This window comes from Aulonocara sp. 'chitande type north' Nkhata Bay, linkage group LG22 (genome assembly GCF_057382095.1).
Source record: "Aulonocara sp. 'chitande type north' Nkhata Bay isolate Kocher_YH1m ecotype deep benthic linkage group LG22, A_spYH_male_GT1.1, whole genome shotgun sequence".
NCBI lineage: Eukaryota > Metazoa > Chordata > Actinopteri > Cichliformes > Cichlidae > Aulonocara > Aulonocara sp. 'chitande type north' Nkhata Bay.
The window spans coordinates 7,089,056-7,101,435 of NC_141364.1; the positions used below are offsets into that span (position 1 = coordinate 7,089,056).

At 47.1% G+C, this 12,380-nt stretch overlaps 1 protein-coding gene and 1 long non-coding RNA gene across 2 annotated transcripts in view; one reads left to right on the top strand and one right to left on the bottom strand.

Annotated features, from left to right (window-relative positions):
• Positions 1-12,380, bottom strand: part of LOC147303377 (class I histocompatibility antigen, F10 alpha chain) — a 145,401-nt gene that overhangs the window by 114,667 nt on the left and 18,354 nt on the right. The gene's annotated exons all lie outside the window — the stretch shown is intronic.
• Positions 1,354-8,722, top strand: LOC147303384 (uncharacterized). The gene is made up of 3 exons (XR_015126960.1): positions 1,354-1,989; positions 2,443-2,589; positions 8,629-8,722. It is a non-coding gene; the product is annotated as an uncharacterized LOC147303384 (long non-coding RNA).

Sequence of the window (12,380 nt, forward strand, 5' to 3'; positions counted from 1 at the left end):
AGCCCGAAAGTAGAGAAAAATTTAAGTAGTGCTTTTAGCACCGGTTTTGCTTTCAGCGTGCGTAGTGGAATTGCCTCTGGGTACCTTGTTGCTGAACACATTATTGTAAGTATGTATTGGTGTCCGGATTTGGTTTTTGGCAGGGGACCCACACAATCCAATATTACTTTTTCAAACGGCTCACCTATTACTGGAATAGGATGTAACGGAGCAGGTGGAATAGGTCTGTTAGGTTTCCCCGCCATCTGACATGTGGTACAGGTACGGCAATATGCCACCACATCAGCTTTCAACCCTGGCCAAAAGAAGTTGCGCAACACCCGATGATATGTTTTGTTCACCCCAAGATGTCCAGCCATGCTGGCATCATGCGCTAGGCCAAGCACCTGCCCTCGATGTGGCTTCGGCACCACCACCTGCGTAGCACCAGGCAAACCACACCGGTCAGAGGACCACCTCCTCATAAGAACTCCATCTCGCAAAAAATAAGAAGTGGGTGATTCACTTCCTGCACTCTTAGCTGCAGATAGAAAACAGGGAGCCAGTGATGAGTCATTCTGCTGAGCGGTTATCAATGCATCCCTATTCAATTTCTCATCCAGCTCTGGCATCAGTTTCATCACATCGCTTTTTGTTCTGTCACTCTCACGGCTGGGAGATATTCTCTCGTCTGGCGTCGCCATAAACGTGTCAGCAACATCCATAACGTCATCAAATTTGCGTGACTGCGCAGGAGTGATTGCACAAACAGGAAACACATTTAACAAAGGGGCGGCAACCTCAGTGACAGAAGAAATAGGCGTTTCCACCACTTCAGGCGGTGGGAAAACTGTCCCACCAGCCAAGTCATTTCCTAAAATAAACGAAACCCCTTTAATCGGCAACTGGGAACTCACCGCAACTTTGACATGCCCCGTTTTCACGGGCGAATGTAAATGGACTTTGTGTAACGGCGCCCGAAGAACACTCATCTTAATTCCCCAAACCAACACATCCGAATCACAAGCAGTTTTATCTGACAATGGTAGTACACTATCCAACATAAACGACTGATGCGCACCTGTGTCCCGAAGAATAGTAACAGGCACTTTGTCCCCCTCTTCTCCCGTCACAGAAACAAAGTGTGGCAGGATGAATGTTATCCCTCGGTCCAACCCACTTTCAGCCTGGCCCATTAGGGGGCGCTGGTATAAATAGTGGCCATTTGAGTGTCTCTGCATTGCTTGCCTGTGATCTCCTTTTTGGTCACCTGACTTCCTCGGTGTGGTGGAGATCATTTGTGGGTTACTCCTCTAAAGTCTCCATCGCGGCTGGTCGTAGCTATAGAAGCCTCCTCTGAGCTATTCTGCTTACGTTCTGTGACACGGCTTACTTGGTACGTAATCAACTTTTGTTACGCTCTCTGCCTTCTATTGTTCTTTTATAGTAATTATTTATTATGTTTCGCAGGAAGTGTGGGCCGTAGTTTTGCGCCAAGCTACGCGAACTGAAGTGCTGCTGTTTTGCCTTGCTGTGCTTTTACCGTCTGTTCCCGTTGTGAGAATTCTTTCCCTGCTGCTGTCAGCTTTTACAGTGGACGTCGGCGTGGACAACGGCCATATGCATGCCGGTTATCGGAGTCAGCTGGCATGCATATTGATTGACTGTTAACTTATCGTCGTGTGGACGGCAAGTTGGAGCAGTACGGCGATTCCGTTTGCTCCAGATTTTAGAGTTTTATTCAGATTGTATGTTGTTTTATTGCTTTTTGATTTGTAGTTTGGATTCTCTGTTACACCACTGGTGGGAGGCCCTTTTTCTAGCTGTGGATCACCAGTGTGGTCTTGCAGTTGGGTTATCCCCCGGTGCTACACATTAGTTTGTTGTAATATATTAAAATTTTCTTTGTTTCTTTTTATTCAGATGCGGAGTGCCGACGTGGAGGAGACTAGGGTGCCTTGGTGGTGGGATCCCTTGAGTGTACACACCTGCCTTGTTTAGTTTATTAGTGTGAGTGTGTGTGATGCACTTGTTTTGGGTGTGTTTTCTTTCTTTAGTTTGTGTGTGGCATCCCTGCCCCTCCACTGGTAAGCCTCAGCTCTGAATACCTTTTTAAGCATATTTGTACTTGAATATTTATGATGGTGCTTTTATATGGTGTTTTAAATAATTATTAATAAATTGTGAATTTGTTGATCATTGAACCTCGTCTCTGGACTGAGTATAGCGAACCTAAGTGCCTTTCTGGTGATTTAGTGTTACTTTCAGTATTCTCTGGGTGAAATTCCCAGGGTGGCGTTGTCTTCTTTAAAACTGCAAAGAGTATTTACTTTATATCCCAACCTCGTCTCGCCACAAACTTGGCGTTGTTGTCGACAGGATATACTCTTTAAAACAGAGACGTGTGTTCTTCTTTTTTTGTTTGGTGTAACGTAAATTGTTTTTTTATATTATTTTGTACAGAATAAAGGCAAAGCAGCAGCTACTTTGGTGTGGGATTTCACAGCTGTGTTACAGAGATGGAGGAAGAGTTACAGGAACTCAGGGACTTGATCGCGCAGCTGAAAGCAGACAATGAGAGGCTGCGTCAGGAGAGGGCTGTTGGGTCAGGTACTAGTGCTACACCTTCTACTTCAACTGCATCATCTGTTAACCCCCCAACGGCTGGTGTCTCTGTAGCAGAGAGACTAGTTTTTGTGCCCCGTGACAGAAAGTGCCCTATGTTTAGAGGAAAATCAGGTATAGGGTTGAATGAATGGTTGGAGGAAATAGAAGGTTGTGCTAGAGCACGTCATTTGTCTTTGGCTGATAAAGCATTTTTCCTGTTTGACCACCTAGAAGGGGAAGCACGTGAGGAGATCAAATATCGCTCTAGTGCAGAGAGGACTGATCCTGCTAAGATAATTACTATATTGCAAGAACTGTATGGCTGTTCAGACTCCTATGTAGCATTGCAGGAAGCTTTCTTCTCTAGAAAACAGCAGGAAAGTGAGACACTGCAAGAGTTTTCCCTCGCTCTCTTGGGTCTTATGGAAAAAGTTAAATCGAGTGCCCCCAATGGCATGCCCAATGCTGACGTTTTATTAAGAGATCAATTTGTTGAACAGGTCTTAGATAGTACCTTGCGGCGGGAGTTAAAGCAGCTAGTAAGGAGGCAGCCCACACTGACATTGCTGGAGATTAGAGGGGAAGCTATTAGGTGGGAACGTGAAGGGTTGCCTAGTGGCGTTAGGCATAGAAGCAGTTCTGTCCCTTCTGTTTATGGCATTCAGTATGGGGTCCATAGCGGTCCCTCAGGAATAGCTCAGTCTACCCATTTGTCTGAGATGAGCGAGATGAAGGAATTGTTAAAGTGCCAGCAGGAGCAACTTAATCAGCTCACTCAGAGCATTGCTCGATTGCAGGGCCCCCATCGAATGCCTCGCTCAGGACGGGGCGACTCCATTATATGCCGTCGTTGTCAGCAACCTGGACATTTTGCTCGGGAGTGTGATGGGGAACGCGTTCCTCGTTCCCGGCCTCCTTCGCAGGCCCCTCTGCATAATCGCAGGCACTCTCCTTTAAATACGGCTTCGGAAAACTAGCACCCTCCGTATTGCCGAGCCACAGTTCGGGTGGGGTGTCTATTGGCTCAAGGGTTGTTTCTAATGGTCCAGAGGCAGTCTCGAAATTAATTTCATCCTGTCCTCATATAGATGTGGACATGGGCGGTATAAAAGTACCTTGTTTGGTTGATACAGGGTCCATGGTCTCTACCATTACTGAAAGTTTTTTCCGCCAGCATTTTGAGTCCTGGGGTCAAGAGCGTCTCCAAGCTTGTCATTGGTTGCAGCTTAAAGCGGCTAATGGGTTGTCCATTCCTTACCTTGGCTATATCGAGCTAAGTGTAGAGCTCTGTGACAAGTTTCTTCCACAGTGTGGCGTGTTGGTCGTTAAAGATCCTCCAGGTGCAGGACCTTCCACGGTTCCGGGTGTATTGGGGATGAATGTCATTCGGAAGTGTTACCACGAGCTTTTTGGGCAACACGGTGAAGCATTGTTTAGTCTGGGCTTTGTCACCGAGGCCCCTAAACCCCTTGTGCAGGCGCTGCAAAAGTGCCATGATGTTAGTATAAGAGCCCCACTGGATTTGTCTGGCCATGTGAGAGTGAGGGGTAAGCGAGCATGTTGCATTCCGGGTGGTGTAATGAAAGTAGTGGCCGCCACCTGTTCGGAGCAATATTCAGGTGCCACCGTGTTATTTGAATCTAATGATGTTAACTTGCCTGCTGGACTTTTAGCGTCCCCTGCATTGGTTCGAGTGGTTAGAGGTACTGCATACATACCAGTTGTTAATGTAGGGACCACGGCGGTCTTGCTTCACCCCAGGACCGTTATAGGGACCCTGGAAGATGTTCATGTGGTCAGTTTGCCCGCTGGTGTGACAGAAATACCCCCTAACGTAGCCACAATGGCATCTCACACCGCCACTCCTACTGTGCAGGATCAGATGGGAGGGATTGATTTGTCTAAACTGTCAGCAGAGGAACAGGGACAGGTGAGGTCTCTCCTTAAGAAATACAGCTCTGTCTTTTCTGCTCATGATACTGATTTGGGTTGCACTAACTTGATCTCCCATGACATTCCACTCTTAGACGATATCCCTGTGCGGCAGCGTTACAGGCGCATCCCCCCTTCAGAGTACGAGGTTGTGAAAGAGCATATTAACCAGTTGTTAGGGGCCAAGGTGATTAGAGAGAGTAGCAGCCCCTATGCTTCTCCCATTGTGCTCGTTAAGAAGAAGGATGGCAGCCCGCGCATGTGTGTTGATTATCGGCAACTGAACAACAAGACAAGGAAAGATGCATTCCCCCTGCCGCGCATTGAAGAATCCTTAGATGCGCTGACTGGTGCCCGTTGGTTTTCCACCATGGATTTAGCAAGTGGCTATAATCAGGTCCCAGTTACGGAAGAGGATAGGCCCAAGACTGCCTTCTGTACTCCTTTCGGCCTATTTGAATGGAACCGAATGCCATTTGGGCTCTGTAATGCCCCTAGCACCTTCCAGAGACTAATGCAACGCCTTTTCGGTGATCAACAGTGCCAGTCTCTGCTTCTCTATCTTGATGACATTGTAATCTTTTCATCAACAGTATCGCAACATCTTGAGCGGCTGGATGTGGTGCTAGGTCGGCTTCAGCAGGAAGGTTTAAAAGCCAAGCTTGCCAAATGTGCCTTTTTCCAGCGGGAGGTTCGCTACCTAGGCCATGTCATCTCCGATCAAGGTGTCTCTACGGACCCTAGCAAGGTGGAAGTGGTGGCTAACTGGCAGCCTCCTAAGACTGTTTCGGAACTACGCTCCTTCCTTGGGTTTGCCAGCTATTATCGCCGTTTTGTGGAGGGTTTTGCCAAGTTGGCGGCACCTCTGCATAGACTGGTGGCAGAGTGGGGAGGCAGAAAATCAAAGAAGAGGTCAGAGCATGGTATCATGGAGAACTGGACTGCAGAGTGTGCTCAAAGTTTTGAGGCATTAAAGACTAAACTGACAACAGCACCAGTGCTCGCTTATGCAGATTTCTCTTTGCCTTTTATTTTAGAAGTGGATGCCAGCCATGCCGGCCTAGGGGCAGTGCTTTCCCAGGAGCAGGGAGGTAAGGTGAGGCCAATAGCTTATGCCAGTCGGGGTTTGAGGCCCACTGAGCGCAATATGCTAAATTATAGCTCAATGAAGCTGGAGTTTTTGGCACTTAAGTGGGCCATGACTGAGAAATTTAGAGAGTACTTGTTGGGCCATAAGTGTATTGTTTACACCGACAACAATCCTCTTAGTCACTTGTCTTCTGCTAAACTTGGGGCTACTGAACAGCGCTGGGCAGCTCAGCTCACTTCGTTTGACTTTGACTTAAAGTACAGGTCAGGAAGGAGTAATAAGAATGCAGACGCTTTATCTCGCCAGCATCCACCTGATCCTCAGGAGATTAAAGCCATGGTTCCTGGTACAGCCTTGCCTGGACCTCTTCAACAAGCCTTGCGGCTGGGACCAGCTGAGGTATCACAAGCTGCCATTACGGTTTTGCCCCATCTCACTACTCCTGATCTTCATACCCTCCAACAGGTCGACCCAGTGATAAAAGAGATCTTGGTGTTCTGGAGACGGAAGCAGCGACCCAGCTTTGAGGAGCGGCAGCAGCTTGCTCCACCTGCTCTGGTGCTGCTACGACAATGGGATCGTCTGATTGAAAGGGAAGGAGTTCTGTATCGTCAGGTTTATCGCCCTGACGGTGCCGAGGTGATACTTCAGCTTTTGCTGCCTAGTGCACTGATTGAGCAGGTGTTGACTCATGTTCATCAGGACCATGGCCATCAAGGGGTGGAAAGGACCCTAGCGCTTCTCCGCTCACGGTGCTATTGGCCAGGTATGTCTGCTGAGGTAGCTCGTTGGTGTCAGAGATGCGAACGTTGCCAAGTTGCAAAAGACACCCAACCAGCAGCTCAAAGTTTCATGGGACATTTGTTGGCTTCTCGACCAAATGAAATCTTGGCCATTGATTACACCTTGCTCGAACCTTCCCGGAATGGGCTGGAGAACGTTTTGGTGATGACTGATGTTTTCAGCAAGTATACATTGGCTGTCCCCACTCGTGACCAATGTGCTGCTACAGTGGCCCAGGTTCTCGTGACTGAGTGGTTTTCGAAGTTTGGTGTACCAGCGCGTATCCATTCCGATCAGGGTCGTGACTTTGAAAGCTCCCTGATCCAGCAGCTCTGCAGGTTTTATGGTATCGAGAAGTCCCATACTACTCCTTATCATCCGGCTGGAAATGGTCAGTGTGAACGTTTTAATAGGACCTTGCACAATTTGTTGCGGACCCTGCCAGTATCCAGAAAAAGAGACTGGAATGTATGTTTGCCCCAGTTACTCTACTGTTATAATACCACTCCCCATCAGGCTACTGGGGAAACCCCATTCTTATTGATGTTTGGGCAAGAACCCAGGTTGCCAGTGGACTTTCTGTTGGGCAGAGTACCGGACCCCATCAGTGGAGATGTGCACGAGTGGATTCAGGAGCATCAAGCCCGGCTACAGGTTGTACATGAAGGAGCCAAGGAACGATTGCAATTGGCTGCCGACCGCAGAAAGAGGCACCATGATAAAAAGGTGAAAGAGGCACCATTGAACAATGGCCAGTTGGTGTTCCTGCGCGATCTGAGTGGAAGAGGGAGATGTAAAATCCAAGATCGATGGAAACCCGTGGTATATAGAATCCTGAAGGCACCTAAAGGAGGTGGGGCAGTATATACCATTGCACCTGCAGATGATCCCAGCAGTGTGAAGCATGTTCATCGTACCTTGTTGAAGGCTGTGGTAATGGCAGCCACACCATCAGAAGGGCCCGCTCCAAGTAGTAGCTCACATGGCCCAGAAATATCCTCCCCAGAACCAGGACATGACTCATCACGTGACAGTGACCTGTTATTCCTGAGCATAGGAGCTCCTCAAGTAAATGTTTCACCATCTTACAGCCCAGTGGCAGTGATTCCAAGTAGCCCTGAGTTGTTGCTCCCACCAGAAGACCGAACTTCCGATGTTCCAGCCACTTGTACAGTTACTCCGAGTGTAGCACCAGTTCCATCTAGCTCTCTTCCTGCTCCCTCTACGAGTTCTGATACAAGAAATGTGGTGGTGCGAAAAACAACCCGGTCCACAGCTGGCCAGCATTCAAACATCCATCATCTCCCAAGACCAACAGGGGAGGTGGCACAAGGGGCTGCTAACTCTATTTCTGAGCCTAGGGTACATGCTGTCTCTGCATTTTTTAGGCCTTGGGACTAATCTGGGTGTCTTTGTAATTCATCGTCGGGGCGACGATGCAAGAAGGAGGGGTAGAATGTGGCAGGATGAATGTTATCCCTCGGTCCAACCCACTTTCAGCCTGGCCCATTAGGGGGCGCTGGTATAAATAGTGGCCATTTGAGTGTCTCTGCATTGCTTGCCTGTGATCTCCTTTTTGGTCACCTGACTTCCTCGGTGTGGTGGAGATCATTTGTGGGTTACTCCTCTAAAGTCTCCATCGCGGCTGGTCGTAGCTATAGAAGCCTCCTCTGAGCTATTCTGCTTACGTTCTGTGACACGGCTTACTTGGTACGTAATCAACTTTTGTTACGCTCTCTGCCTTCTATTGTTCTTTTATAGTAATTATTTATTATGTTTCGCAGGAAGTGTGGGCCGTAGTTTTGCGCCAAGCTACGCGAACTGAAGTGCTGCTGTTTTGCCTTGCTGTGCTTTTACCGTCTGTTCCCGTTGTGAGAATTCTTTCCCTGCTGCTGTCAGCTTTTACAGTGGACGTCGGCGTGGACAACGGCCATATGCATGCCGGTTATCGGAGTCAGCTGGCATGCATATTGATTGACTGTTAACTTATCGTCGTGTGGACGGCAAGTTGGAGCAGTACGGCGATTCCGTTTGCTCCAGATTTTAGAGTTTTATTCAGATTGTATGTTGTTTTATTGCTTTTTGATTTGTAGTTTGGATTCTCTGTTACACCACTGGTGGGAGGCCCTTTTTCTAGCTGTGGATCACCAGTGTGGTCTTGCAGTTGGGTTATCCCCCGGTGCTACACATTAGTTTGTTGTAATATATTAAAATTTTCTTTGTTTCTTTTTATTCAGATGCGGAGTGCCGACGTGGAGGAGACTAGGGTGCCTTGGTGGTGGGATCCCTTGAGTGTACACACCTGCCTTGTTTAGTTTATTAGTGTGAGTGTGTGTGATGCACTTGTTTTGGGTGTGTTTTCTTTCTTTAGTTTGTGTGTGGCATCCCTGCCCCTCCACTGGTAAGCCTCAGCTCTGAATACCTTTTTAAGCATATTTGTACTTGAATATTTATGATGGTGCTTTTATATGGTGTTTTAAATAATTATTAATAAATTGTGAATTTGTTGATCATTGAACCTCGTCTCTGGACTGAGTATAGCGAACCTAAGTGCCTTTCTGGTGATTTAGTGTTACTTTCAGTATTCTCTGGGTGAAATTCCCAGGGTGGCGTTGTCTTCTTTAAAACTGCAAAGAGTATTTACTTTATATCCCAACCTCGTCTCGCCACAAAAGCCTTTCGTGATGAACGGTTTAAAACGTGGCTCTATTTCTGCATCCACATGGTGCAAATCACGGGTGAGAGTGGAATGCGATTTAGGCAAAGGGACAACTTTGATGAGACCTACGCCCGCTGGATTTCTAGAGCCTTTGCGCTGCTCTTTCCTCCGGAGCGCAGGACAGACAGCGATTAGATGTCCGGGTCCGCGACAATAAAAACAGTCGCGATTAACACCATCCTCCTGTCTATCTTTCAGTCCTATCTGTGGTGACTTTATCTTCCTTTCCTGTCCCACCCTAATATTCTGTGAGACAGCGGCTGAAAATATAGTTTTGTGGGTGAGAGTAAACTCATCAGCCATCACTGCCGCTTTAGCAAGTGAGGGCACCTTTTGCTCATTCAGATAAATAACTACTTGGTCCGGCAAACATTTTTTGAATTCCTCTAACAAAAGAAGCTCTTTCAGCCCCTCGAAATCCTGTGCTTTACTGGCCTGCAACCATCGTTCAAACAGGCGACTTTTCTCACGGGCAAACTCCACAAATGTCTGATTGGCGGTTTTTTCACACTTCCTAAATTTTTGACGGTAGGCTTCTGGGACGAGCTCATATGCCTGCAACACAGTCTTCTTCATGACGTCATAATCCAGGCTATCTTCAATTGATAAACTGGTACACACCTCCTGGGCTTTGCCAACCAATTTGCATTGTAACAGCAGCGGCCAAAATTCCTTCGGCCAACTTAACGCGGCCGCTATACGCTCAAAAGCGTTAAAATAGGAATCCACTTCGGCCTCACGAAACGGGGGAACCAGTTTAACGTGTTTGGTGATGTCAAAACCTGTCGGGACCGCGGTGGACGCACTAGGATGACTAGAGGCAGATGTGGAGGGCTTTCGCTCCAGCTCCAAAGCTCTGACACGGAGGTGCATTGCTTGTACCTCAAGCTCTTTAGCACGGGCTTCCACCTCCCTAATACGGAGGGTCAAACGGAGATCTTCCGTAGACCGCCCCGCCAGGGGTTCCCCGGCCGTACCAGACTCAGCTGCTTCAGGCTTCGCCCCAGCAGCATCAAGGTCCGCCTCGGCTGTGTCAGAGCCCGCCTCAGCAGCATCAGAGTCCGCCTCGGCTGGTAGCACGTTAACAGGCCCTTCGGCATCCGACCCCGGCTCAGCCTCCGGAGCCACCTTCACACCCCCGCCATCAGGCTGCTCTACAGCTGCCTGCGGGGCAGGAAGAACGCCTCGCTCCACCAACTCTGCACACAAAGCGTCCCTAACCACCGCTTTGCGGGCACCATAGGACACTTGAACGTCATAACAACTAGCAATGATAAGCAAATCCGCTTTCCTGCACTTCACAATTCTATCCCACGAAGGCGAAGTAACAAAATCATCCAAAGAAAACTCCATAATTCCACACACCTACCACCCCCAAGAAAACCGCCAACAGACCAAACACACGCAAAAACCCACAGAAAAAGGCAGAGGACGAGCCCCCAATTCATGTTACGACCCGTCTAGGGCCAGGCCATAACATGAGCGAGGCACTCGCTTCCCTCCCCAAGACCCAAGCAGTCACACGCAACAAATCCGTTAGATGTGAAGTGATTTATTTACAAGGTGAATAAAGAGAACCAAAACGGGAGTGTCAACACTTCAGGGTGAGCCAAGGCCAAAACAATAAACAAAACAAACCTACACAAATCCCGCACCCCTGACCTTACCAAAATAAAGTCAAAAATAAAGACAGAGTCTGACCTCCTTAACTAACTCAAAAACAGGAGAAAACGGGTGATCAAAATAAACGGCAGCTCACCCCTACCCACTCCACTTCCACAATTTTCGCACGTATACTGCAGCCAACGGCTACCACAGGACTACTGCTGGGTGATGATGAGAAATGCGAGGACCTCTCCCGCTGTAGCACTCCAGCCGCCTTTTATTGGGCGGGTCCTCCAGCTGGATCCAATCACGCCGGGGCAGTAAGTCCACGCACCAATCGGAACAGGGCCCTGGCACAGCTAAATTAACATAGACAAAAACACAGCACCTGCACAAACAAACACACGGACATACAAGTTCGTAACAGGTTTAACATGACTTAGTCAGCACTCCGCACCATACAGGTAGTACAAGCACACCTGAAAACACTGACCAGCTAACAGTTTTAAGCATTTGGGCGCAACCTCGGTAGTTCACCAATTCACCTATTGCAAACGTCCAAGTTTCTATCAAGTTTCATAAATCCATCGGCAACTATTACCTAACTAGTCTTTTGAGTCTCCACATTCATAGATATTGACATTTTGTCTTAGCATTTGAATGAAAATATCCTGGTAGGGTAGCTTAAAAGTCAAAACAAACAGTAATAAGAATGTATTTCGGACTTCTCTCGAATAAGTGCTCAGAGAAACTACATGATAAAGAGTAAATAAAATAAAGAGCTATACAAATCTACAGGTATCATTTAGCATGTTACTGTACATGTTAAGGTTTATGAGTACAATTAGAGAAAGACTGAACAAATATGGTATGTTTGGTTAGTTGTCAGGTGAAAGTCTCCTCCTCCTTTCTAAATTCCAGTGCAGATTAAGTTTTAAAGTTTCAACAGAAAATACCAAAGTGGAAATGTTTGGCCTTAATGCACAGCACCATGTTGAGGAACAAATAAATAAACACAGCATATCACTTGTCAACATGGTGGTGGAGGAATGATGACGCAAGCTTGTTTTGCAGCCATGGGAACTAGACACATTGCAGCACAGACACCTATATGTTCACAACCACATCATGTCCAATTACGAACCACAATCTAACTTCTTTAGACTGTAGAAAGAGGGAAAAACCATATAATTAAATCAGGTGATTTGAACATGGAACCTCACAGTCAACAGTGCTGAGCACTGTACCTCTGTGCGTTCAAACTGGAAAATCACACAAATTTAATAATTTGTTTGTCTTTTGTCTGCGATTGTAAATGTGAGTTACCAGAAAAAGCAATCCATTTAAAAATAATCCTGATGGACATTTTTGACAGATATGCTGCAAGAAAAATGCTTTGGGTGGCAAACAGTAAGTCTTGGCCTTTGCCTGCAGCAAATTATTGAGCTGATGTACAGATGGTATGTTACTGTTTTTGTGTTGTTCGTTTTTCACAAAATTAAGTCAAATCTTTACATAGAGCTGTGGTTTTAAGTCGTCATGGTCTTGAACGAGGGAATTTAAAATATATGGGCCTACTGTTCTACTGCATGTTTCACGTGGAATTCCAATAAAATTGATTCATGTTTGTGGCTGTAATGTGACAAAATGTGGGAAAGTTCAAAT